General features: G+C 39.4%; 1 protein-coding gene across 1 annotated transcript in view; it reads right to left on the reverse strand.

Annotated features, from left to right (window-relative positions):
• Positions 1-23,905, reverse strand: part of htr2cl1 (5-hydroxytryptamine (serotonin) receptor 2C, G protein-coupled-like 1) — a 151,362-nt gene extending 127,457 nt beyond the window's left edge. Inside the window, exon 1 of the mRNA XM_072376537.1 lies at positions 23,482-23,905. The gene's annotated coding sequence lies outside the window, so the exon portion shown is untranslated. The remainder of the gene's footprint in view (positions 1-23,481) is intronic.
• Positions 23,906-25,320: the final 1,415 nt, after the last annotated feature.

Below are 25,320 nucleotides of genomic sequence, written 5' to 3' on the forward strand. Positions count from 1 at the left end.
AAAGAGCTTCAAAGCAGTGCTGATTTAAGGGTCAGAATGCCGAAGAAGTGAGGAAGTAGCAAGAGAGGGAAGCACACGAACAAGAGGAGAATGGAGGAAAATGAGAATAGAAGTAGGTGTGAAGGGGAAAAAAATGTATTTTAAAGTTTGGAGATTACCATACACAAGAGCTTAGTCACATAATGTTAAGCATATTCAAACAAAAATATTGCCAATATTTAATCCTATTTAATTTAATTCTTGCAATGTGCTTAGAGTCTGTGTTCTCACATATTTTAAGCCAGTCTTACTTGTGATAACTGACCATGGAGAAATGTCAGATATCTTGAGACTTCTTCACCATGGCACCATGGTTACAGTAGTGTTCAAACAGATCTACGTCCTTTAAACACCAGTGATTCCTGTTCAACACCTACATCCACTCACAGACAAAGCAAAACATGTTCCATGGTGGAAACACCAAAGGGCCATAAAAGGAATATTGTATGCAGTAAGGTGTAAAAGTCTGAGTTACAGTGCATTTGAAACCATGCTTATATTTGCTGTGCTGACATTACCCAGCAAAACTTGGAGCTGATAGCAAGACCAATATTTGTGTTTGTCTTAAGATGCACAAAAGCGTAAAAGCTTCCGTCATGGCTGCCTTGTTGCATGACAATCTTCTTTCTCTTATGTGTGTGTTTAAAGCATACAGGATTGTTCAGTGAGAAAATGTAGAACACACTGTTATTTTACACTTACACTGAAAAGGGGCAACAGATCATTTTACGAGCACAGATTAATGAAGGTCTGAGGGGAATACTGATGCTGGGTGCTTGTCTGCAGGAACTTTTGGCATGATCAACCACCTGGGTTTTATACAGCTGCATGATGACGGGTGCTGCCAAACTGTCATATACCTGTCTGCACCAGGCAATCTCTTCTCAAGCAGTATTTCAAGTAGAAACACAAGCACTCCTAAAATTAAAGTACATGAATGGTGAGATATTTGGAAATCACTGTATTCGCTTGTTTCTTTTCTTTGAATTTCCCAATATGTCTTTTAGATGAATCACTCTTTGCCTAGAAAGGCCTGATAAAGATGGCCATAGAAGAACGGCATCAAAGTAATTCACCCATAATAAAAGTTGCAATACCTTCCACAGTGGACACAAGCAGTACTCCCTACCTACCACTCAGGGAATGTCAGCTATGGGAACTTCCCATACAATTCCTCTATTTGGAACATTCTGCTGTGTCACCAACCTACACAGTACTTTCTCCATGCATTACGCTGGTATCTCTCAATATCTCACATGGCCGCTGTAGTTATTTTAGCACTGTAAACTAACGTTAGCACTTTGGTCTAAAGCTAAGCTAGCTATACCAATGTTAGCTTATCCTGCTAATAGGCTAGTTTTTATGTCACCAATAGTTTGCTTTCCTAAAGCTATCACAGAATTTTTTGTGTTTTGAAACATTTTTTTTTGTTTGTTTTCAAAATAAGTTTACATTTTAAATTACATTAATGATAAAATAATGGAATGCTTATACATATGTAAAATATTTAGTAAGCTTTTTTTCCCTTTTAGTTTGGAACTCAAGTGAGCCACAGAATGATCAGAGCAATCAGGGAGGAAGTGTCTAGCTATAGTAACTCTAGATGGTATTTCCTTGGCTTCTAGTACTACAGTGAGTTATTTTTGACCAGAATTTATTATTTGACACACATATAAAACAGGTTTCTCAGACTGCCTTCTTTCACCTTCGTAATATTGCCCAAATCAGCAACATCCTGTCTCAAAGTGATGCCGAAAAACTAGTCCATGCATTTGTTACTTCAAGATTGGACTGCTGTAATTCTTTATTATTTTATTATCCCACATATTCTCTGAAAAGCCTCCAGCTGATCCAAAATGCTGCAGCCAGAGTTCTGATGAGAACTAACAGGAGAGATCATGTTTCTCCAGTTTTAGCTTCTCTTCATTGGCTCCCTGTTAAATTCAGAATAGAATTTAAGATTCTTCTCCTCACCTATAAAGCTCTTAAAGACAGAGTTCCACCATATCTTAAAGATCTCATTGTTAGATATTTTCCCAACAGACCACTTTGTTCCCAAACTGCAGGTTTACTTGTGGCTCCAAGAGTATCTAAAAGTAGAATGGGAGGTATAGCCTTCAGTTATCAGGCCCCTCTCTTGTGGAATAAGCTGCCAGTAAATGTCCGGGAAGCAGATACCCTTTCCACTTTTAAGATTAGGCTTAAAACTTTCCTTTGAATGGTATTATGGTGTTTTTCCCCCCTCTTTTCCCTCTTTTCTGTCTTCTCAAACCCCAGCTGGTCGAGGCGGATTGCCACCCTTCCTGAGTCTGGTTCTGCTAGAGGTTTCTTCCTGTTAAAAGGGAGTCGTTCCTTTCCACAGTCGCCTTGTGCCCGCTCAGGGGGATTGGATCGAGTAGAAGTTTCGGTGCAATCTGTTGGTTTCCTTAGCTAGGAAAGTGTTTTTAAATGGCTCTGTATGTATGAATTGGACTAATTTTGAAATGAACTTGACTGTATTATTATCTCAAGTGCCTTGAGATGACATTTGTTGTAATTTGGCGCAACATAAATAAAACTGAATTGAATTGAGGACTATCCTATTTAAACAACTGTTGGATTATTCTGATATATTTTTGAAGCAGAGCATAGATATAGCTAACATATCAGAGGTGCACCAGTCAGTTGTTGCACTGCAACAACGCCTCCCTGATTCCGCTAGACTGAAGTGTGTGTGCTTCCACAATAATGCCAAGTGTGTCTCCACTGCTCTGAAACTTTCCCAGCTTTTTCATTTTACCCTTCTTTGCATTATTTAGTCTTTAAAAATGACCTAGTGAAAATTACAATGGCAGCTCTCAGGTTTGAACAGTGTTCAAGCCATAGATAGGACTGGGTGCGAGAGGATGCAGAGGCTGCAGCCCGGAATATTTTCTGAACAGCCTCAGATCTTATGACGCAAGAAATATGAGAACAGATCTGTATTAAATAGGCTAAAAATAGGCTATATTTGATTTCTGTTTATTTCCTACAAGCAATATCTGCTTCACACAACCATGAAACCCCAGACTGTCTATATCTACCACCCGCATATTTTGCAAACAGCGACAGAGGGAGAAAGTAAATCTGTCAGAGCAGACATCATGAATAAAACTCAATTTAAAGTACATGGGTTCAAATAGCACACTTGGTTACATCTTTATAGAAAACAGATCACTAAATAATAAGCTAGGATCTAGTGTAATTATAAGACCAAAAATACAACCAAATTTTGTTTGATGGAGGATTGGAGAGAGAAGAAGAGGAGGACAGGTGGAGCAGAGGAGATGAAGAATCCAACAGACTGATGGGATGTCATAACAGCTGGACAGGTGAAGAAGCAGAGGGTATTAAGTAGATAAGATACAGTTTGCCACCGCTCAAAAAACACAGAGTATAACAAATTGTTAGCAAAATGTAAGATACCATACAGTTGTCAAAACTCTTATTTAATCAGAGTTTTATTGTTTGTGCTGACAGTAAAATTGACAAAGCTGATTCTGAACTTAGACAGTACCAATTCTGCGTTGTTTTCATGCTGTAATAGCCAGCCTCTGCAGGTGACTCATACAGAACATAATTTTACATGAAAATCATCTGAAAATTGGACTGAACTAAACCCCAAATGCTTCAAGATAATACAAGAACAATACCTATAGTGATGTTGTTCAGATCTCAATAGATAGTCTAAATCTGACTATGATCAAGTCATGTGACGCCTACATACATTTTAGGCTACATAATGGGTTGTTTTTTTTTTAAATGTGACATTGCTGATTTTTATAAGAGGGAGACTGAGGAAGTGGTGAATATGCTCGCAGCATTGGGTCTTCCACAAACAAACTGATGTTAAAACAGAGCCAAACTAGTTCATGGCTGATACAACAAGTAGGGAATTTATACAGAAACATAACTGAGTGAAAAGGAACTTTTAAGTGGTATCTTTCCAAAAAATGTGTATCTATTTTTGTTATTTCCTGGTGAACCCTTTCATCCATGAAAGCAAGAGCTCAAGCTATTTGATAAAAACACACAGACACACATGCACAGGAGTTGCCATTAAGTCATTCAATTAACTGACATCCTTTACTTTGACTTATGACTAAACCAGGAAGCAGGCAGTCTCACTCTTATCCATCCACTTTTCACCATTCTTTCATGTCCATCTTACTCTCTCACATCCTTCCCTATTCCACACATTCCCTTTTCACAGAGCCCTCTCCTTCTAAGTCCCCCTCACCCTCTGCTTTTTTCTCAAGTGACAGCACCACAGTGGAGAGCTAAAAGGAGATCAAACAGGAAGAAAATTGCAAAATAACCACAGTCAGACAGGTGCATATGAATGGGAACAGATAGTGGTGGCCACAGCATGCACCGAGGAAATCTACAAGGAGCCACGTGGGATGTAATTCGCGCGTTACCTCACACTTTCATATGATTTCAAAGGATGCTCCTGAGACCAGTAGCAACACAGTGGGATGTTAGAGTATCAACTCAGATTTCATGTTAGAAAACACCCAGCCAGGGATATCACATGATTCTTGGCTCATTTTTTTCGTTTCATGTGGCAGAGCATTATTCTAATATTTTAGTGACATTCCAAGTGCATTTGGGAACAACTAGAAATCGACATGGAACACATCCCAGCATCCTGTTTAAGTGAAACTGGAGTATATCGTAGACAATTGTCATTGCTTTCAGTGTTTTTTTTAATTCTGTTTTAGTTCCGTCTGTCTTTGCTTTGTAAAGCTCCTTTGAATTGCATTTGTGTTTATGAAGTGCTATACAAATAAAGTTGAGTTGCGAACATTTTTTCAACTAAAAAAAGCCCAAAACAGGTGCCATCTATCACCTCAGACCCCTTTAACTACTCTACTTTTGTATTTTTACTGTAAATAACACATAACTGCATATCTGGTGCATAATTACGCATGTGAGTGAACAAATGAGTCTGGATCACCTTTGATATTCCCTTTCTTAGCTGCTATTGATGCTTATTGTGTAGCCATACTCAATCCATTTTCTAAATAATGGTTTATTCATGGTGTGAGGGAAATTAAAAGTTTTCTTTCTACTTTTTTTTTTCTCACATAATCCATTTCTAACCTGCACTTCCTCAGAACTTTGTCCCTTATCTTTTGAGAGCTCCTTCGTCTTCACTGTGCCTCTTGCTCAGTGGTGCTGCAGATTCTGGTCTTTTAGTTGAGAATCTTCATACAGACAAATGCAATTAACAATTTGTCTTTCTCATTTTATGCCAATAATATATTAGCTTGATAATAATTTGATAAGACACACATGTATGAGGAGGAATAGCAGACATTCATTATCTCTCTGTTTGCCCTTTCAGCTTTCTAAACACAAGCAAACTGCATGTGCAGTACTGGAAAATACATTTGGCTGTATACTGTGCTACACTGTCAAAGTGTGCCATCATACAGACTCGGATACTATTACAAAAATGATTTTCAAGTTAATCAAATTGCTACAAAACTTCCTCTAACTTCCTGCGCCCTCAGTTGACTTGAAATGGACGTACGCCAGCATCAGTGCCATGGTGTTTGTCTCTAGGGTTCAGTTTGACTGAACTTAATAAATTCTTTACTGTAAAATTGAAGTGTGAATTATGCAACAGCAACAATTAGTGTGGGCTTGTGTGGAGGGGGATGATGTGATTCATGCAGTTATCCTTGACACAAAGAAATAAGAATAATAAGAAATTTTGGTTTATGTTTTATAGGCTGTTAATGTAGTCAGCTGCATCTTCTTCAGCCCTTATTCTGGATGAAGTGTTAGTCACAATGATGAGTTCTTTGACAATGCGTAAAAGGAACAGGTCGGTATTAGAACCTTCGCTTTGTCAGTTGCTTTTTGTTTTTGAGCACACAGCATTCACAATTCATTGTCAGGATTTCTGACTGTGTTGTTTTAAAGAGGGTTCAATAAAATATCGCTGAACAAGTTTCGAGACCAACACAATGAATCTGCGTAAGGAATTTGAGCAGCTAGATACAGTATCAGCCTGAAGAATTCCATAGACACAGAAAGAGCCTCTACCTTCAGCCTCATAAATGTTCTGTGAACATGAGGCTTCTACTGAAAAGGAAGAGGATGGATGAAGACGAGATGGAGAATGGAAGCCTTGACAGCACCTACCTACTAACAAAGAGGGTCAGGGTTTCTGAAGAAAATGAAAAGCAGAGACACCCCTGACATCTTTCCAAAAAATAGGAGGATCAGGATGGAAGATGAGTAAGACTCGGCTATCGCGAGCTTCTCTAAGGACGTCCCGTCCACTTTGATCCAGAAGAGGGAAGAGCAGGCCTCCAGATCACAGTGTAACGCCAGATCCTCTGACAGCAAGCCGGAAAAGAACACAGAAAATTAAAGGCTAGTAACTACTATCTGGTCATTGAGTTGCATTACATCAGGCGAGGAGAGGAGGGAGCATGGTCAGGGACTCTTGTCAGCTAAAGATCTCACATCTGTGATGCATTGAGATTCGATGCAGCTCCATTCACAGTTTCCACAAATGACGGTTGCCTCTTCCTGCATCAGCAAGAGGTAAGTGTGGCAATATGGAAAGCTGCGGAGCGTCATCAAGGACAGGGAGGTTACCAACCTGAGCATGAGGAAGGCTGTTGGGTGTTTTGGTGGGGAGGTGATTGAACATTCCCTCCTGAGATACTACGATGGCACCTCGTATCTACCAAACAGAGTGCACTTCACCATAAAAGGAAACCAACTCCGTCTGAGCAGCTGTTACAGTTTATGTTTTGATTATTGTTATGTTTCAGGTTCAGTCACGTTTTATGTTTGCTCTTCATGTTTTCAGGTTCTTTGTTATGTTCTTGTCATGTTTTTTTCCCCTGCCACTTAGTTTCACTCAAGTCACCTGTTTTCTGTTCCACAATTGCACATCATCACCAATCACTTCCCCACAGTATATAGTTTCCTGGTTTCCCTCACTCATGGCAGAATCCTCACTACCCTTTCATGCCACAGTTTGTCTTGTTATGTCTGGTTTTGCCTCATAGTCTTGTTAATCGTAGTCGTGCATTTTTGTTAACCACAGTCATAGTCTTGTTTTTTGCCATAGTCTTTTTAAGTTTCTATAGTTAAGTGTATTGGATATCCTTCCCTGCCATGCCCTCTGTTTTTGACTTGCTCCCTGTTTTGTATTCGGAATAAACCCTTTTGATTTTTAGAAGTTCTGCATCTGGGTCCTGCCTTCAACACCGTATCATGACAGCAGCATCTGTGCCATCATCATGAAGATTCTCCAGTAAACTGCTCCGTGGAAGACCTCAGACACTAAGACTGTACATAGGTCATATGCAATTTGTTTTAACCAAATAAGATGAGTTATGAATGCAATGCACACAGCAAACTAAGGCCAAGGAACTTCTACCCAATGAAAAGACGGACTAGGTAGTTTGTCAGCACACCATTTTATAGCTGGTAAATTGGTTAAGACTATGGCAACAGTTCAATACGAGCTGTCAGGCCTTGAGACTGCAGGGGGAAAACAGGCAAACAAAAATCATAAAGTGATAGCACGAAATGTTATTTATGCTATTTATTCTATGTAGCAAGCTATAAGAACCATTTATCTTTTGAAATAAAGATAAATGATACATAATAGCATGTACTGTATAATCTGCAGTGGACTCTTGCGAGCTGGAGCATCATGATGTCTAGAATAGGTTGCAACGGACTTGAAAAAGCATCAACTTCTCTCATAAGCCACCTTTTCACATGTGTTGTGCCTCACTGACACAATAAATACTTCTTCATTGACTTGGTGCTGTTTCTGTTCTTGTAATTCAGTGTAATTCATGCCAAAGGGAGACAAGCCAGGCCCGCATCACTGTCCTTACAGACACCGAGCCGGTGTCGCAGACTCAGAATCAGTAACAGCACTGTTGGTTAGAGTGGCGCCTTCTTTGATGTCGGATTGATGTGTATAAGCACACACCAGGTGGGATCCTTTCGTCTCGAGTACAATCTCCCTCGCTGGCTCAGAGGAGGATCAACGGCAAACCTCCACTTCCACCTCTTTACATTGAAACATAAGTCCGAGCTGGAAAAGGCATATGTCACAGAAGCGATAGAACAACGAGTCATTTGGAAAAGATATGTGTTGTGTATGTGATCATTGTGTTGGTAATGATTTAGGAAACAGTTCTGTAATTAAATAGATATTAAGACTTAAAGGTTTATATTTTTGTAGATATTAAGACAAATTACCCAAGTACTAAACACACAGTAATTGACCATGGTTAGAATACACTTTTTAACTTATTTTATTTGAAATCTCATGTATTGTTTGGCTTTTGATGTTCAATGAAGGATATTTAAGCATGTATCAATTCAATTATCAATAGGTAATGTTGAAAACACTGAAAATAGTGTTATTTTCATTAAATTTAATCATTTGATTATACTATAACTGGACATTGAGGAATTATCATGTCCTATTTATTTACATATGTTACAGACCGACAGCAAGCCCTACTTTCAAAGAAACAGTGTTTACAGACAAATATGACAGCTCTCAAATAATTACCGCTGTGACTCTGTCATCACTTCCATTTCAATCCTTTTGTAAAGCAATATCTATGTCGACACACACTGACTGAATCTCATTGTTACTCCCAGAACCCACAGTCATGGTTACCAGTTGTTCACCAAATGTAACACTGTCCTCAGCCATCAAATAAATTTAGACTCAAATTCAACACTCCCAAGAGTCTCCGCTCCAACATGGATCAAAATGATCTCAGTCTCTGTACCCGAAATGTATTTGAACAGTTTTTCCACGTGAAATAAAACCCAATTTTCTTTGAAATGTAAAAGAAATATCATGGTTTTTTTTTCTCAGTTTCAGATTTTTCATGTAATTTCACATTAGACATGTAAATTCACAATCTACTTCTGTTATTTTATTGATATTTTTGCAAAACTGTTACAATGCAAAAATTGTTAAGAATATGTTAAATCAGTCTTGCTTTTAAGAGGCTGAAATGTATTGAGGCAAACGTCTCTCACAAGACAAGGTTACGTGTCCATTACAGACTTGTCTTTCAAGGAGAAGTTCACCTGAAAAGAATGTGCAAATTCTATTGATCTTTTTACAGTTTTCTCCATCTGGTTAGTATGTTGCTGTTGTCTTCATCCTGGGTCTTTTGGCCCAGAGGACTTTCAGTTCATTCCTCACATAAATCAAAGGGTTTTTTGTTGTTGTTGTTGAAATGCAGTCACAGCGGTCCTTTGCCAAAGGATGTAGGATAAGATGATAAAGATCTGGCTAAAATTGGAATTCAAAATGAGACCATCTTGTTTGTTTTGTCATTCCAGATAATGAAGTTTCTCTACAGTTCAATCATCCCTACAATTTCTATTATTATAACTAATATAATACATATGGAAATCTTTATATTTGGCTATATTTTAGCTTTATATGTTGAGAACTGAGCATCTTAGTAACAGCAATTACACCACTGCATGTCAACGTTATTCGTTGTGTGTGCGTGTGTGTTACAGACAAACAACACAGCGTCAGCATTCACCTGCTTCAAAGTCATCTTAATACAATACTTTAGGATATGTGAAGTGTAGCAGCTACTGATGCAGAAGGTGCACTTAATCCCAAAATACAAACTTGGATAAAAAGTGGGTTTTTTTTAGCAACAATCTGCTATACACTGATTAATAACCTCGGTAGCTCTCTAATAGCTTTTTCAAGCCCCCGGGATTAAGTATGAACCAATAAACAGTGGGCTGGGTAAAGCCACTGGAAGAGTTATAGTTACACATCGAGTTTGTGGAATGGGATTGTAGTGGATTATAAATGCCCTGGCTGCCTTTGTGATCTAAACTGCCAGACTAAGAGACAGTTGTATGTGATCTACTCAAAGGATAGGAAATGTCAGAATGGATTTTAAAAAAAAGTCGGTATCTCTTTGGTGACTACAATTGTTTTTTGTGATTTTTTTTTTTCTTTCTTTCCCCACCTACTTATTTGAACTTCACTCTACTTCCCTATTCACACTGCAGAATGTTTACTCTTCTCTGCACAGATAAACCTAAGGATTTGTGGTTTATAAAGCCACTAAACGTCTCTGTGATAAAATGATCAAATAAGAAATGTACATACTGCAGGAACTTGGCTCTGCAGCTCCGGAGTTTCCAGAGAACTCTGCGAATATTTGGCTGTGACTAATAAAAACAAATGTAAGGGCAGTGCTCTGACACAAAAGTGTAAACAAGGCTGAACTGGGATTATATAGAAGGGTAAAGAAAAGGTGAGATGCAATTTAATTTTAGTCAGCTTTTGAAACAGTTTCACAGTTGTCCTCCTGACAAGAGACAACTATGAAGAGAAACATTTGTTATTAATGCTAATTTAATCATTTGTATGCAGGGAAAGAAGACATTTTAGAATAGATAGCATAGATAGAAAGTCAAAGAGCCACAAGACATCTTCCTTAAGTGCGCAAGTCACATAAAACATTTAAAAGAGGGAATAACAGCCTTAGGAAGGATCCCAAAAGAAGAAAACCAAATGGAAAACAGGCCTATAGGTCTAATGCATTTAGATAATAAGCATTAAGAATACATTTATGCATCTATTAGAGAGTCTCAGAGTATGATTCTGAATATGATACTTTTATATCATGTTTTTTTTTTACTTTTATGTTTCATACATACTCCAAGCCAGCACAAGCTTTACTCCAGGCTTTTTACAGACCTTAAAGCAATACTAGAGAAATCTGTGAATCTTATTTCAAAAGTTGTTTTGAAGTACATTGACTTTTGTTATGCATATTTCCGACCCTGAAACAGCCCTGACGGGCCCAGGAGCTGAGATACGGCACTTCATGACTTTGGTTTACACTCCATTATACCATCTGTTTAAGTGGAGTTCTGTGAAGCAAGTAGCTAGGGTCATACATGTAGAAGAAAGTGGTCGAAGTAATCAGTTTGCAGAATCAGAAATTATGGGCAGGTCAAGCTAACCACAGCTTAGAACTGAGCCATCTAAATCACATCGAATCTCATATTATAGTGGTATATTATGCTCTATTGTAGATTGTTATACTTGTCTCACTTCTACATCTAGCATTTGGCTCTACATAGAAGTGTCTGGGTTGTCACGTGGAGCTTCCACTGACTGCAAACAGTGTAGCAACAAGGACATTCTGTGGTGGAAAAAGTGTAAAGTAAAAAACTAATGTGACAATCTACATTAAAGGGTTCAAACAATATATGGTTTGAGTTGCTTTAGATGGTGAAATGTAATCTCTGCCCTTCTTGTTCTGAGCAGTGATTAGCTTAACTTCCTCATCAGAGTTCTTCTCTGCTTCTCCAAACAGAAAGCGCACTACCCACTGTCTACTGCAGGTATGGCACTGACTAATTACTGGTACTTCACAAATCATCACATAGGTATTCCTGATCATATGACCTCTAACAGCTCCCCCAGGTACATAATGTAAACTCTTAAACATTGCACTTCCATTAGATTAATTCATGTGCCATCAATTCATTTCAGTCAGCTCTGCCACAAAAAACATATTTGGACAGACTTACATCTCTGTCAGGTAACCTCTAACTTTTTTTTTATCATCTTATACAGCTTGAAAACTTTCATTCTTGTGCCGCCTTTTTTCATTACAGAGGTAAAGATTCAGTTTCCATTACCTTAAAGACTTAAAAGACCATCACCCTCTAATGTTCACTGATCAATATTTAAAGACCACAGATGACTGCATGTCATGACACATTACTTCTTTCTCACAGCTGGGTGTCTCAATTTCCATTGATTTCCCATTTTCAAACAAAACTCTTCTCTTACTGCTTCACAGCAGTCCACCATTTTTACTGCGGGCAATTAATTTCTTCAGCTGACTCTAAAAACAGCTTTTAAATAAATCACATTCCTCTTTAAAATATCATATGACAGGCAACCGACACGTTGACAACAGTTGAGCTTTGAGTTTCAACATTTTCTGTAAAACATTTTGTTTTAGAGTAAAGAGAAGGTCACTTAGACTTAAACATTGGCATTTGAATGATGGATACCCCTTTCTACGCTGCATTTAAGTATTCAGTCTCTCTTTGAGTTAATTGTAGCTTGGAAATATAAAGCTTGACACAAGCAATTTCATTGTTGTAATTTCATTACAACAAAAGGGTGTAATCAGGCTGAAGAAGCCTCCATAAAAATGAATGTAGCACCAACCCACCACTTGAGGTTAAAACTCCAAACCAAGATAATATTGTTGCACAAGCACCAGTTATCATAGTTTCACATGACTTATTCTCACATTGATCTTGTGAGATTTGTCCAGGAGAGGCATTTCAGGCTAAATCAAATTCTCCTGTGCTGAATGATTTAATCTAGCACCGCAGCTGTCACTAAACACTTATGTAACGCATAACTGGTGGGAAACATGGAAGAGCTTAAGTTGATTCATATGGGGGATAATTCAAGAGTGCTCCCATGTAATTGGGATACCCACAAGATACTTGAGATTTTTGACAAAAACCCTTTTTTTCTCAGGGTTCAGTGTAAATGTGATATTTTTCATCCTCCTTGTGATGTTACTTCAATAAATTCCATGTACACTCAGGGAAAAAAAACTACATTACACTTAAATATTGATAAATTACTAAATGTATGTCAGAGACTCTGGAATGTTTCATGACGTATGCATCTGATTTGTCCCACCTTCAGTGTCAGTTGAGGTAAACCAGCCCTGACTAGGATTAAGCGGGGTATATAAAATACATGGATGGATTTCTGTCAAGGGGATTGCAAAAGTAGTTATGTAAGGATTTATGAAAGAATAAAGCCATTTCTTATCTATCCTGCAGGTCAGCCTGCTTGGTTTTCAAGTGATGAATCTTGCCCTGAGTGGAGGAAATGACTCTGGGAGCATTGTGCTGCCCAAATCATTGACAGCACTTTTCTAACCCTAACCTAGTATTTTTGATGAAGCAGCTTGATGCCTAAACCTAACCTAAAGGTTGGATTGTAAACTTTACTCACAATAAAATGTTCACCGTATAGAAGACTCCCAAGGAGATATTTTTATCTAATTCAATTTCATTCATTCATGTCAGACACCCGTGACCCGACCGATGGATTACGCGGGTATAGAAAATGGAAAGATGGATGTCAGACACTACTTGAATGTAGTGGTGCTGAATTATCCATTGATTTTCATAATTACATCTGTAGCGAACTCAACGAGCGCTGCGACGCTTAAAGTAAAGTAAAACAGATTACTCACTGGAAGTTAAGACCGCTGAGCTTAACTGAATGAATCAGAGCTGTAGCTCCTGATGCGAGATAAAATACACACGGTCACAAAACGTGATCGCATAGATGACTAAAGCAGAGTCATTTGTTGTATGAATAAACGGCCAAAGCGCCGTGTTCGTGGTTAACTGTGGAAGCAGTGAACAGTGACTGAAAGTACGGTTGAACCCAGTTAAAAGAAACTGTGGGAGTGTTGTCTTGAAAGACTTGCAAGCCCTGATTAAAATAATAAACGGCACTGGTGGACGAACCAATTTTACTGCAGAAAATTGAGTTGGTGATTCTAGTAGTTGTTATTGTTGAAATTAAGGTGATGATCTTTGAAGGAACTCGGAACTTAGACAGCCGCGTCTGAGCATTGTGAGTTTTGCAAAGCTGAGTGTTTAAAAGTCTGTGAGCAGAGCCCTTCGCCTTCTCTTGCGTTACTTCCACTGAGCGCTGTGCAAAACGGAAGTTGATCCCCTCATTCCCCCAGGGAAGTGGGACAGAAACACTGAAAGTGTGGAAGACTATTGGTAGGCGGTGCTAAAACTCGTCACCACTGACATCAACTCCTTACCTCCTTCGCTCAGCCCCTCCCTACTCGGTACCCCAAGTCCGTGGGCATCTATTAGCCGCTCTGGCTAATCACATTGAGAATAAGAAGAAAATACAGGAATTTGGCTTGGTATTGATGAATACTAGCTATTTTTGAATATTCTTTATTTCATTTGAATTAATTGTTTGGAATAAAACAATATCACCGTTGCTATTTGGAAACATTACTTGAAATAATTTATCCAAAATTTGTTTCTTTTACCAAAATCAGATGACCTTAACAGGAACTGATTTATAAGACACTAAGGCTTAAAGAAACAACACCCCAAGAGCTTTTATGTTCCCTTTTGTGTTATCATTAATGTTTTCCCTCTTTTTACCATAACTGGTAAAGATAAGCTTCTACATCAAATGCATCCTTCTATTTTGAGTGAAATAACACAGTCGTGTTTATTTTAACATCTTTCCTTAATTGTTTCCACAGTAAACAAATACAAAAGAAAAATTGAATTGAAGGTGAACAATCTTGTTTCCGAACTGATTAACTAAACCACCTTCACAACCATTTACCCTGTTCCAAGCTCAAACTTGAACTCAGAAAGACCACTTTGTGAGTCAAGTGGAAACAGGATGTTGGACTTAGCAGAAAAGATGATCCTGAGTTGTGCCGCGAAGACAAGAGGCATCAAAACTCCTGAAACTGAACCAATCAGTTTAAAGCCATTAGCTGAGACAAAAGCTAAAATGGGCAAAGAAGAATCTCTGACCAAGAGATTAAGTAGCTTAGCCGTGGTGTTCTTTAAACACGCACACCAAGTGATGGAACAAGCCACTGGCAAACTTAAAGCTCGGTCACAGGAAATGTCACAGTTACAGGAGGAAACCAAATTCCTCCCAGGTAACAGAGTTTACAACACAGGTTGAGAACTCAAACCAACAAATCATTCAACTGAATGAAAACAACAAAAGGCTTGAACAGGCACTTCAGAGCTGCCAACAGCAGTTGTTTTCAACCCAAGTTCAACTGGAAAAGGTGGACCAAGTACAGAAAGAGTCCCAGCATCCCTCCAGATGGTCCTGCAGAGAGTGCAGTTCCAGCTTACGATGAGCATCTCGATGTTAAGCAGGAACAACGGCAGCCGTTGAAGGAACAGTTAGGCAAAGCTAAAGATGAACAAAACACAGTTCATCAACAGCTGGAACACCTATCAGATAAATCAGAAGGTGTTAAGAGAGGCCTATTTCAGTCCTTTGACACTGGACGTGAGCATGAAACACATGGTTTTCCCCGGGGAGACAGAAGGAACCCTTTCCCCGACAAGAAAGGGGCCTACAAGAGCCCAACTGTTTTACCCCCGGCTTCAACGACAACAAATTCTTTCAGATCTGAAAAGATCACTTTTGATCCAGGTAAACCGGATCAATAATTTCCTACCTTAGGACCCCACATTCCACAAGCTCCTTCTGACGAAGAAGTTGCTTGTAATGTGCCCAGGTTTGAACCCACTCCTGGGATACCACACGACACCCGAGCATATTTTAACGACATTGATTTCTATCTGCGAAGGTTCCCAAATGCATTCGTTCATGACAAATTCTACTTGATTAAGGTTACATCCAGCCGCGAGGTCAGTAGATTCATTGGACGTCAACCTGATTACATACGGAATGACTAACAACTTCTCTGCCAAACTCTTGAACGAGAGTTTTCAGATGAGTTGACCCAGTCTGGCTTAAGCGCTGCTATGATGGTTAACCAGGGACGGAATGAGCTGCCTCAGCAGTATTATTACCGCCTCCTTAAGGCCTATTTTGGTTTCCGCAACGAGGTAGGAATGGAGGAAGACATGAGTTTTAAAACTCTTTTAATTAAAAACCTCCACCCGGCTACCAGCTATCACTTAGGCGTTATAGCTAACCCTCACACTGCTACAACTCAGCAGCTACGCGAATGGGCCACTCTAGGTTTCCAGAAACATAGACAGGCCAAACAGCCAGAACACATCACCGCACTGACCCAGAACACAGGTTCTTGGTCCCCGGAGATCGAGGACCGACAAAGTGGCAGACCTCCAGAAGAGGTCCCCCACTGGTCAGAATCACAACAATCCAAGAAAGACTTCAAATCTAACTACTCCAAACCCTCGTGGCCCCGCCATGAACCGACTTACCGCCATACTGAATACCACAGTGTTCAGTCAAACTCCCAGAGAGGCATGTCTTTTCAAAACCGACATGGCCAGCAGTCTGCTCAAAACCGCAACTGCTATTATAGACATCGTTCTCGCTATAAACCATCATGTACTGTGTGGTCACAACCATCACCAGATCAGAAGGCAACTGAGATGAACAGGTTCACTGACGAGGACCACACAAAATCTCAGCAATGGTCGAGTGAAATAAGTGCCCTCAGTCAAGATGATAGCGATACCTTGAAAAGTCTTCTGTTAAAAGGGAAGAGAAGAACAAAACTTGAGAACCCTGCAATGGCCAACCATGCTAACAGAGACTTAGAAATGCTAGCCTGTTCCTGGAGGTAGGACCATGCACTCCAACCAACAGTCTAGTAACACCAAGCAACAAACCTTTAGCCACAGCTATCTTCTTAAAGGAAGCAAAGAAGTTTACACTCAAAATATAACTGACACAATCTTGATAAAACTACTCCGTAGTATCATGATGCCTCACGATTGGATCAAGGACACCTCAGTGTTCAAAATTGCAATTCAGTCTGTCATCATCTGGTATCACACTCAGACTTACCTTATTTCACCCATGTGACAACTACAAATGGGGGAAGCTGATCTACTTCGGAATTAAAAGCAAATTAGTGGTGAAAGACTGACAACAGCTTCCACCATGGATTTCTTTTTCTGTTAGGATGTCACTCGTCACTGCTGTAAAGTGGAGTTCTGTTCAGGACCACCACCGCGATAAGTATGTTACACATTACTATCCGTACAAGGTCCTGCAAATATGCTAACACTCAGGTAGTAAACATGCTCATATCCTAACTATCAAAAACACCACATCCTAAATCGAGACTCTAGCAATGAGTAAACTTCTTCCCTAACGTTGATTTTTCTTTCTCAGAGGAAATTTTCATATCTTTATTTTTTCTAGGATGTTTCCTTTTGAAATTATTTAGGCTTAGAAACCTTTACTTATGAACATTATCTTTAGATATTAGACATGCTTCACATAGGTGAACTATCTTAACCAGGTGTAGTTTATAACCTTTTTGCCTTATAGCCTTTGTAGTGTCAGAATTGTATTAAGCTGTCTCGAGACACCCACTGTAACCCTCTTGAAAGTTCCAGCTACCATCCGACCCGGACACACTGGAGTTCTTCACCTGCGTTTCAGAGCTGCAACGAGTCCAGATCCGATTCGAATGGGGGATATGTAGCGAACTCAAGTGTGGAATTTAATACAAACTTAAGATTTTAAATGACTGCAACATTCTTTTGTGGGGATGGTCAGTGTGGAAATACCAGATGGGGGATTTCTACATCAAAGAAGAGAAATTTACAACAACCTTTGCCCACAAAAGCATTTTGGGGGAGTTTTCTCAGCCCCTCTTTCCACAGACCTGTGCCATAAATTTAGGTAAATGCATTTATAGCTTAGTGCTAACTAAGCTGAACAAACAACGGACCCTCTCAGGAGAGTATTGGGGCAAACCAGAACAGGACCCCTCCGACCATATATGGTTCAAAGTAAACAATGGTGACAGTTTGCCTTGACTCTGATTCAAGCCAGAGACAGTCGCTGCATGGACCTCACAAAAGGATCTCACCCAGAATTACTTTTTAGCTGAATCTTGAAACTGTATTAAATGTGCTTTGTATCTTTGTACAAGTTCTTTCATGTTCTCAGTGATATCACAAGCTGCATTTTAATACCTTTTTCATGATCGAACGTGGAACGATACGGAAGATATTATTATTTTGGAAAATTACTAATCAGCTTATGAAGCCACATTGCCCCCGAGTGGTTCATAGTACTGAATAGTTAAACCCAAACTAATCAACAACTTGCATATGACATGTGACATTTATATGGAATAATGCAACTATTAACCAATAATCAGCTGTTTCTTATTGTATTCTGTGTTTAACACAGGAAAATAACATTGGTTGGTTCGTTATTCATACTTCATAACTCTACAGATCTGAATTTTGAGACTCATAACCATCATGTTATGTTATGTTATGTTATGTTATGTTGTTTTTGATGTCTTTATATCCTAAGTTTATGCTATATCTTTACCCTTTATATCTTAACAAGTTATGGTGTTTTTAGAATCCTCTGAACAAATGTTTATGAGACGGAAGAATGCAGGAGTCGAATTCCTTTGACGCAAACCTCTTTGCAGGTCGCCTTACAAAATATGCCCAGGCAGACGTCACAAAAGTTTCAGGCATACCATTGGCTGAAAGTGTAGCGTAGGCCTACGTCATGCCCCGCCTCCGCGAATCAAACTCCAGAACCCGCGAGGAAAAGTCAGAGTTTGCCTAGTCATGGCATAAGTCATTGCCCAGTTATTGCATCAGTTCTTGAACAGGATATGGATGGAATATTGTAAGAGAATATTGAAGGTCCAGATCAGTAGAGAAGATGAAGAGCAGAGAGCTCTAACTGATGGAATGAGAGTCTGGCGGAGAGTCTTTGAAAATGGCAGGAGAGGAAGATGAGATGGAAGTAGAAGGTCCGAACAAAGACAGAAAGAGAAGAATGTAGCAGAAAGATAAATTTTTGCGTTTTTGTTCGTCCGTCATCCTGTCTCCTCTCTATAGCACGTTTTAAACTCTGCTGCTGCAGCATCCTCACCTATTTTTGATCAGAAAAAGGAGCCAGCGTTCAGTTTGTCAAACTTTTTGTCAATCTTTGGTGAATTTAAGTTCACCTCATCAGAGTTGGTCAGTAACCAAAACCAACTCGACCCTTGGACAGTTTAATCATTCTTTGGTGAATTCCGACACACTAACCCGTTCGTCTTCAAGCTACCAGAAGGAAGCCAGGAAAGCGACCGGTCCAGTCCCTGCAAGTCAACCACAACGAAGGCCGCGAGACGCGGAACCGAGAGAGAGACCCGCTGGCGATGACCTGTGGTTCGGAGCTGACCTAACTGTAAGATCTGCCCTGTTCTTACATTTCAGACGGTATGCGGTGGGTGTCGAGAGAATTTGCCATTAGAATGATAAATTAACCCAAGTTGTTAGCTTTTAACTTCAAATAGTAACACAACGCGACTATTTGAATGATTCTGATATCCATCTATCCCCTCCCTTTAGTTCTTTTCAATTCACTAAGTGTTTCTTATATAATCATCCATATTCAAAGCATTTCTCCTGTTGTCTTAAGGTTCATGTCTTTGGTCATATCATTTTAATCAATGGTTCATATATATATACATATATAAAATCAACCGGGTTTTGTGTATGTGTTCTTTACATACGTGTGAGTCCAACAAAATGAGAATTCACGAGTAGCGACTATATGAGACTGGAATTTATTAGTTATTAATTAATAATTGATTATTAATTTAACACACCAGAATCGTAAGATTCTGTCTTTTTCCTTCGATTGAAGGTGTTGCCCTAAAACGAGGTTAAATAAGGCTTATTCAGATAGTGAGAACTTTCGGATAAATCCTTATATCTTATCACATCACGCTACGTGTGTCCGCTATAAATATATATTGTTGGTGCCTTGTGTGCCGGAGATATATAATTTGGCTACACATCGCATAAACAAACGCAATCAGGATACGTACATTACAAATCTGAGATGGACAGCAAAAGATTGTTATTGATATATCTCTTTAGTAAGTTGGCATAATACTTTTTGACACCAATATTTGCACATGTATGTTTTATTTTTACATTGTTCATCAATGCAAGCACTAACTACAGCTGTAACTATGTAATCATATTGAATATCCAAATAATTAATTTATATAACCAAGAAAACGCAATTAAATGTCAGAACAAATCAATGGTGGTAATTAATTGTTTTTAGAAGCGGCATGTCCCCCTTGCAGTAACTTCTTTGCAAGTATTTCAAACAAGAGTTCCATTACGACTTGCGACTAACATGCTAATAGTTCAGACTTAACAACTTAAGTTTGTAATGTGGTTCCTGTACAAATTTTACTGATCATAGCTGAAATCCCGTGACTCAGGGAAAGAATAAAATAAAAACCGTTACTTTATGGTGGATATGACTGTGGGGTATTCTGCTGACCAAGTATTTGAATCGGGTAGCTAGTTATGTTAGCAGTAACTAATGCTAGCATGCGCCATTAGCTTCATTGCTGTTGACTCAAAGCAGCAATTGATGATGGTTCATGTTGAGTGTGTACAGTTTATTTGTGGGTATTATGTAGCACAACCATAACGACTCCCCACAAATTTCCTTCGAGATCAACAAAGTATCCATCCATCCATCCATGTCATCTTGTAAGGTATGTTTAAAGTAAAATATTCTTATGTCATGGAATTATGAGACAAGGTTGGTTTTAAATGGTTTCTAAGATAGGCTGTAGGACATTCCACGGTCAAAGGGGTTTACACAGGGGAAGTTCAGTCACTGTTAAATTTTTTATGGCTAATTTGGTAATCAGGCTGCATGGTAGTGCATCAGTTTACACTCGCCTTAAATCTTGGCAGAAGCTTCTGTGATTGCATGTGCCAGCGTGGGTTCTTTCCGGGTTCTCTGGGTTCCTTCTACCCTACAAAAACATGCATGTTAGAATGACTGGTGATTTTAAATTGACAGTAGGAGTATGTATATGCATGCATGGTTGTTTGTTTTATTTGTCTCTGTGTGGCCGTGTGATGTACTGGCGACCTGTCCAGTGTACCCTGCCTCTCGCCCCGTGCCAGCTGGGACAGGCTCCAGCCTCCCTGCAATCATGAATTGTATGAAAGCAGGTATGAAAAATGAATGAGGAATGAGCGGATGAATAATTTCGGAATCCAACAGGCTCTGAATACCACGGTTCAGTTAATTTCACTGTAACCACCCAAGTGACTTTGTTGTTAGGTTTAGCCTCAATCTGACCCTGACTGCCCCACCCCACAGACAACCAGATTGTTGCATGCATTCACACAAACAATGCCCACTTTAGTATATTGGCTATATAGATGTTTGCAGGGATGAACACACATGCACTTGTACCGCCCAACAAGCTCACCACCTAATCACCTTCCATTTGATTCCCTGAATTACCGGGCTCCACCTCGAAATCTATTTACAGACACTGATCCCAGCAGTTACTGCTCTTTCCTGTGCAGCCACTCAATTCAGATCAAGTCTTTCTCTCAAGATTGTTTTTTTTTTGTTTTTTTTCATACAAGAAAAAGTCAAAACATATGTCAAGTCGGCTGATCAACTCTGATTTATTCTGGAAATCTAATAAGGGAGATGGGGCCGATAGATGTGGCATTTTCAGCAAGGAGATCCAAAGGCAAAATGGAATATGTTTGTTCATATTAGGGAGGCATTGTTATGTATACATGTCTGAAGATCTGTGTGTTTGTTGTTCTGTCTGTCTATAACCCCCATCATTTCCTTTTTCCCCCCTGCAAAACCAATCCAACCATGACAATAATAGCAAACAGACCATATGACTGGAATGATGTGTTAAGCATGAGAAATCACTTCTACAAATAAATATTTTGTTTCATGTTGAGAATATAATTGTATTACAGAACACAAGAAGATGCTTCTTAATAAACTGAAAATAGATACTGAGTCAAAGTCTTAGATGACAAGTAGGAATTAAACCTTTCTTTTTCCTCTGCATTGTGACAGTAAATCAAAACGGAGCACAACCAGGGAATTGTGGCGAGCCAAATGTGGTGGAAGCTTGCTTACTGAAACGGGCATTGCTGCCGGTTCTTCTTTTGTCCCCCACTTGTCCAGTTTCCTCAAATTTCCCCAAAGGACACCCTGCACACCATGCTGAGATATGCCAAGATTTCAGCCAATTTCAGCCTTTTCAGCCATACTATTTCATGTCTGTCAGACTGGGTTACCTTTACTATTTTTTTGTAGATGCAAGTAATGGGAAGAAATTGTGGGGTTTTTTTCGACAACAGGCTGCAAATAAAGTGACCAAATATACAGTTTAGAATTTGTTCTTTGCAAAGTTGTCTGATTTGTGTTGAAACAATTCTTTTTCATTCTTCGAATTAAGTCCCTCTTTTTAAATGGTTGAACAATTCATAGATCAGTGTTAAGTCGCTTAGCAAAAGGAAAGCAAAATTCTCTGAAAATGGTCAAATACAAGGACTGCACTGAAAATGATTGAAAAAGCAGTCAATGTTCAAAGAAAAGTTTTGATAGACCTTCGGAGAGACTGAAGAATTATTGCTCAAGGCCATTTTAGGATATTACAAGAAAGTATTGCTCCTCGGAATGAAAATTTATAAAAAAAAGAGGATGGCTCAAGACACAGTACCATATTTTGCTTTAACACAGTCTACTGAGAACGAAAATTGGAATGCTTGATCTGCAAAGAATCTCATTAAATGTGACAGTTTAATATTAGTTAAGAGTTCCCCGTTAAAGTGGCAATTATGCTGTCACAATCCCTCAAATCTGACACACGCCAGAGTTTGACATCCCATCTCATAGGCTCAGTCTTCAAAAAACATATATTTCCACTCATGGCACAGCCAGGCGCGCCCTCTATCAAATGTTGCACATGAAACGCCACTTGTGGCTCAGTGTCTTGGGCTGTAACTGAAGGAAGCAGCGTTTTGTCACACAGATTATCAAAACGTCCCAAACGCTCTAATCCTCTCTGGGGGACAACAACTGGATTAGCGGACGTTCATTGAATAAACGCACGTACATGCACAAACGAGGTAAACACACACGTTTGGTTTAATTCTCAGTTTGGTGCAGGTGTTTGTTCCCTGAATGCCATCAACGAAGCAGAGATGAATAAACAGCCACACCCTCTCTGAGCAGGGCATGCAGTCCCGGACCCGAACGCGGACTGATCAACATATTTTCAGTTGATTTTGTCTTCGCGTAGGGCCGCGAGAATCCTCTTTGGCTACGAGACCGAGCAACTCAGAATGGATTGTGGCACGAAATTTCTTCCACCTGAACTGAATTTTTCATTAACCGTGTTAGTTCAAACATAAACGAGAGTGTCTGTTTTAATCCCCGAATGTTCCTTCTCTTTTGAGCACAGTTCTTCACAACAGCAGAAACTCCACCAGTTCATCCACCTGTGGTGAAGTCCCCTCAGTTTAACGCATTCTCTACTCTTCTCTGCAGGGATGCTCCGGTGCGCACATCCCCCTGCGTCGGTCCGATTCCCGACCACTGATCTCTTCAAAGTTTTCTCATTCTAATATGTTTAGCGTGCTGTATTCCTACTGTAAGTGTAATATCACAAACTTTCATATGGTTTCTCTGCACATAACCCAAACAGCTTTGACCTGCACCCTTTGTCAAAGCAGCAAGGGCGCATAAATGTGGTCATCTTTCATGCACGATGTGCGGTTTGACTGGAACTAAAGGGGTTTACTCACCAGGGAAGACATTCGATCTTTTTCCTTCGAGTCCCAGCAGGGTTTTTTCTTTTTCTTTTTTTCTTCTTCTGTGTCCTCTTCTCTTTTTGCGCTAACTATATGTGCATGTCCTCAGTAGTCTTAATGGAGGCACGCAAAGCCCACAGCCGGGCTTAGTGCCGTCTTAGCAGGGTTTTTGTTCAGTTCGTCCAGAACACATCAGCAGAGGAGCAGTGCGGACAGACGGGACTCGTTCCACCGAGCGCGCACAGAGACGCGCACAGACGCGAACAAAAAGGAAGCAAAACACAGCAAATCCTTCGTAAAGTTCAGGATAAAGGTGCTGTTTGGTCCCCTTGCACACATTAAGATAGCCAAATCAGCTTCCTTTATGGAAGTTTAAGCACTGGGGACTACATGTGAAGGGATGGAAGGGTAAAACGGAGGTGGACTCACACCGACCGGAGCTGAGAGAGAGTAAGAGAGACTGCAGACTCTGACTCACTTCACCAACCACAGTTGACTCCTGGTTCCACACAGTGCGATGGCTTAACCAGATATGAAACGAAATCTCTTGCAGTTTTCTGTCTCTTTATTATTCATTCATGTTTAAAGGAACACTGATACAAATGCTAAAGTTTCCTGCAAAAGACAAAAGAATAAAAAATCAACAAAACAAGAAATATAATAGGAATTGTCTTCCAGGGCAGTATCGGTGCCTTGAGATGACATTTTATCATGATTTAGCGCTAAAGACATAAACGTGATTTAAATGGAAATTTAACTAATTTTGATCACTAAAGACCCATTTTACACATGAAACCTTCATTGAGCAAAAGGAAAGCCCCCGTGCACTACATGTGCAGCCCATTTCGTTATATATTTATGAAATAATGTACGTCAATAAAGAAAACATAGAATGGTTTATTATCCAGATCCTCAAGCGAGAAACAGCTGCTTCAAATCTTCTTCATCATTTATTTCTCAGTCATTTGATTTTCTATCTTGCTAATGGTTATTTTTAAGTTAAAAATATATGGTTAGGATTAGAATGAATGTGTATGACTTATTCCAGACATGCAAATAAGATCAGGTAGTAGTCCTTTTTACATTGAGGTTGAGGTTTTTCCAGTAATACAATATGACCAATGCAGTTAAAAAAAAAGACAAGGAAGGGTGGGAGCAGGCGTTTTAAAAATCTGAGACAATGGGTTTTCCCTTAGAGCACTCCACCATCCCAGTAGCCAAATCAACACTAGCAGGATGAGAAAAGTGGAGGTCAGAACATAGGACATGATTCAGAGTAAACATGAGCCTTTTAAACAGCTCTACTGCAGCCTAAAAATTAAATAAATATGCAATAAACATAGACAAGTAGACTTAACGATTTTGACTAATCAACCAATCACTGGCTAGGTATTGCATCACTTTGGTTTGCATATTAACTGTGTCAATGGAATCAGAAAACAAGTCCTTTAAGGTGTGTCTATATCAAAGGGGAGCTCTGCAGTGAGCAGTTATCCTCAAGAAGTACCCAGAACTGTTTGATGCCTCCTCACTCCTCCATGAATCATTTTGACCAACTCCTACATACCGGTAGGATCATGATTATGTTATTCACTCCACAGAAACTTAGGAAGTGAGCTACAGCAGCAGAAACAGAAGCATCAATTGCTCCACAAGACTTACATCAGGAATAATTCCTTTCTCTGTGCTGTCCATCCTCTATACATTATACAGATCTTAATATATTGACACTCTGTTTATTTGTCAAGAGAAGATTTTATAATAATTTGAATCAATACATTCAAGACTGTATGGATGCATCTGTTTTTTGGGTTCTTTTGCTAACACTTTATG

The sequence above is a fragment of the Leuresthes tenuis genome, unplaced genomic scaffold, assembly GCF_036924035.1.
Source record: "Leuresthes tenuis unplaced genomic scaffold, fLeuTen1.0.hap1 SCAF_22, whole genome shotgun sequence".
NCBI classification, from domain to species: domain Eukaryota; kingdom Metazoa; phylum Chordata; class Actinopteri; order Atheriniformes; family Atherinopsidae; genus Leuresthes; species Leuresthes tenuis.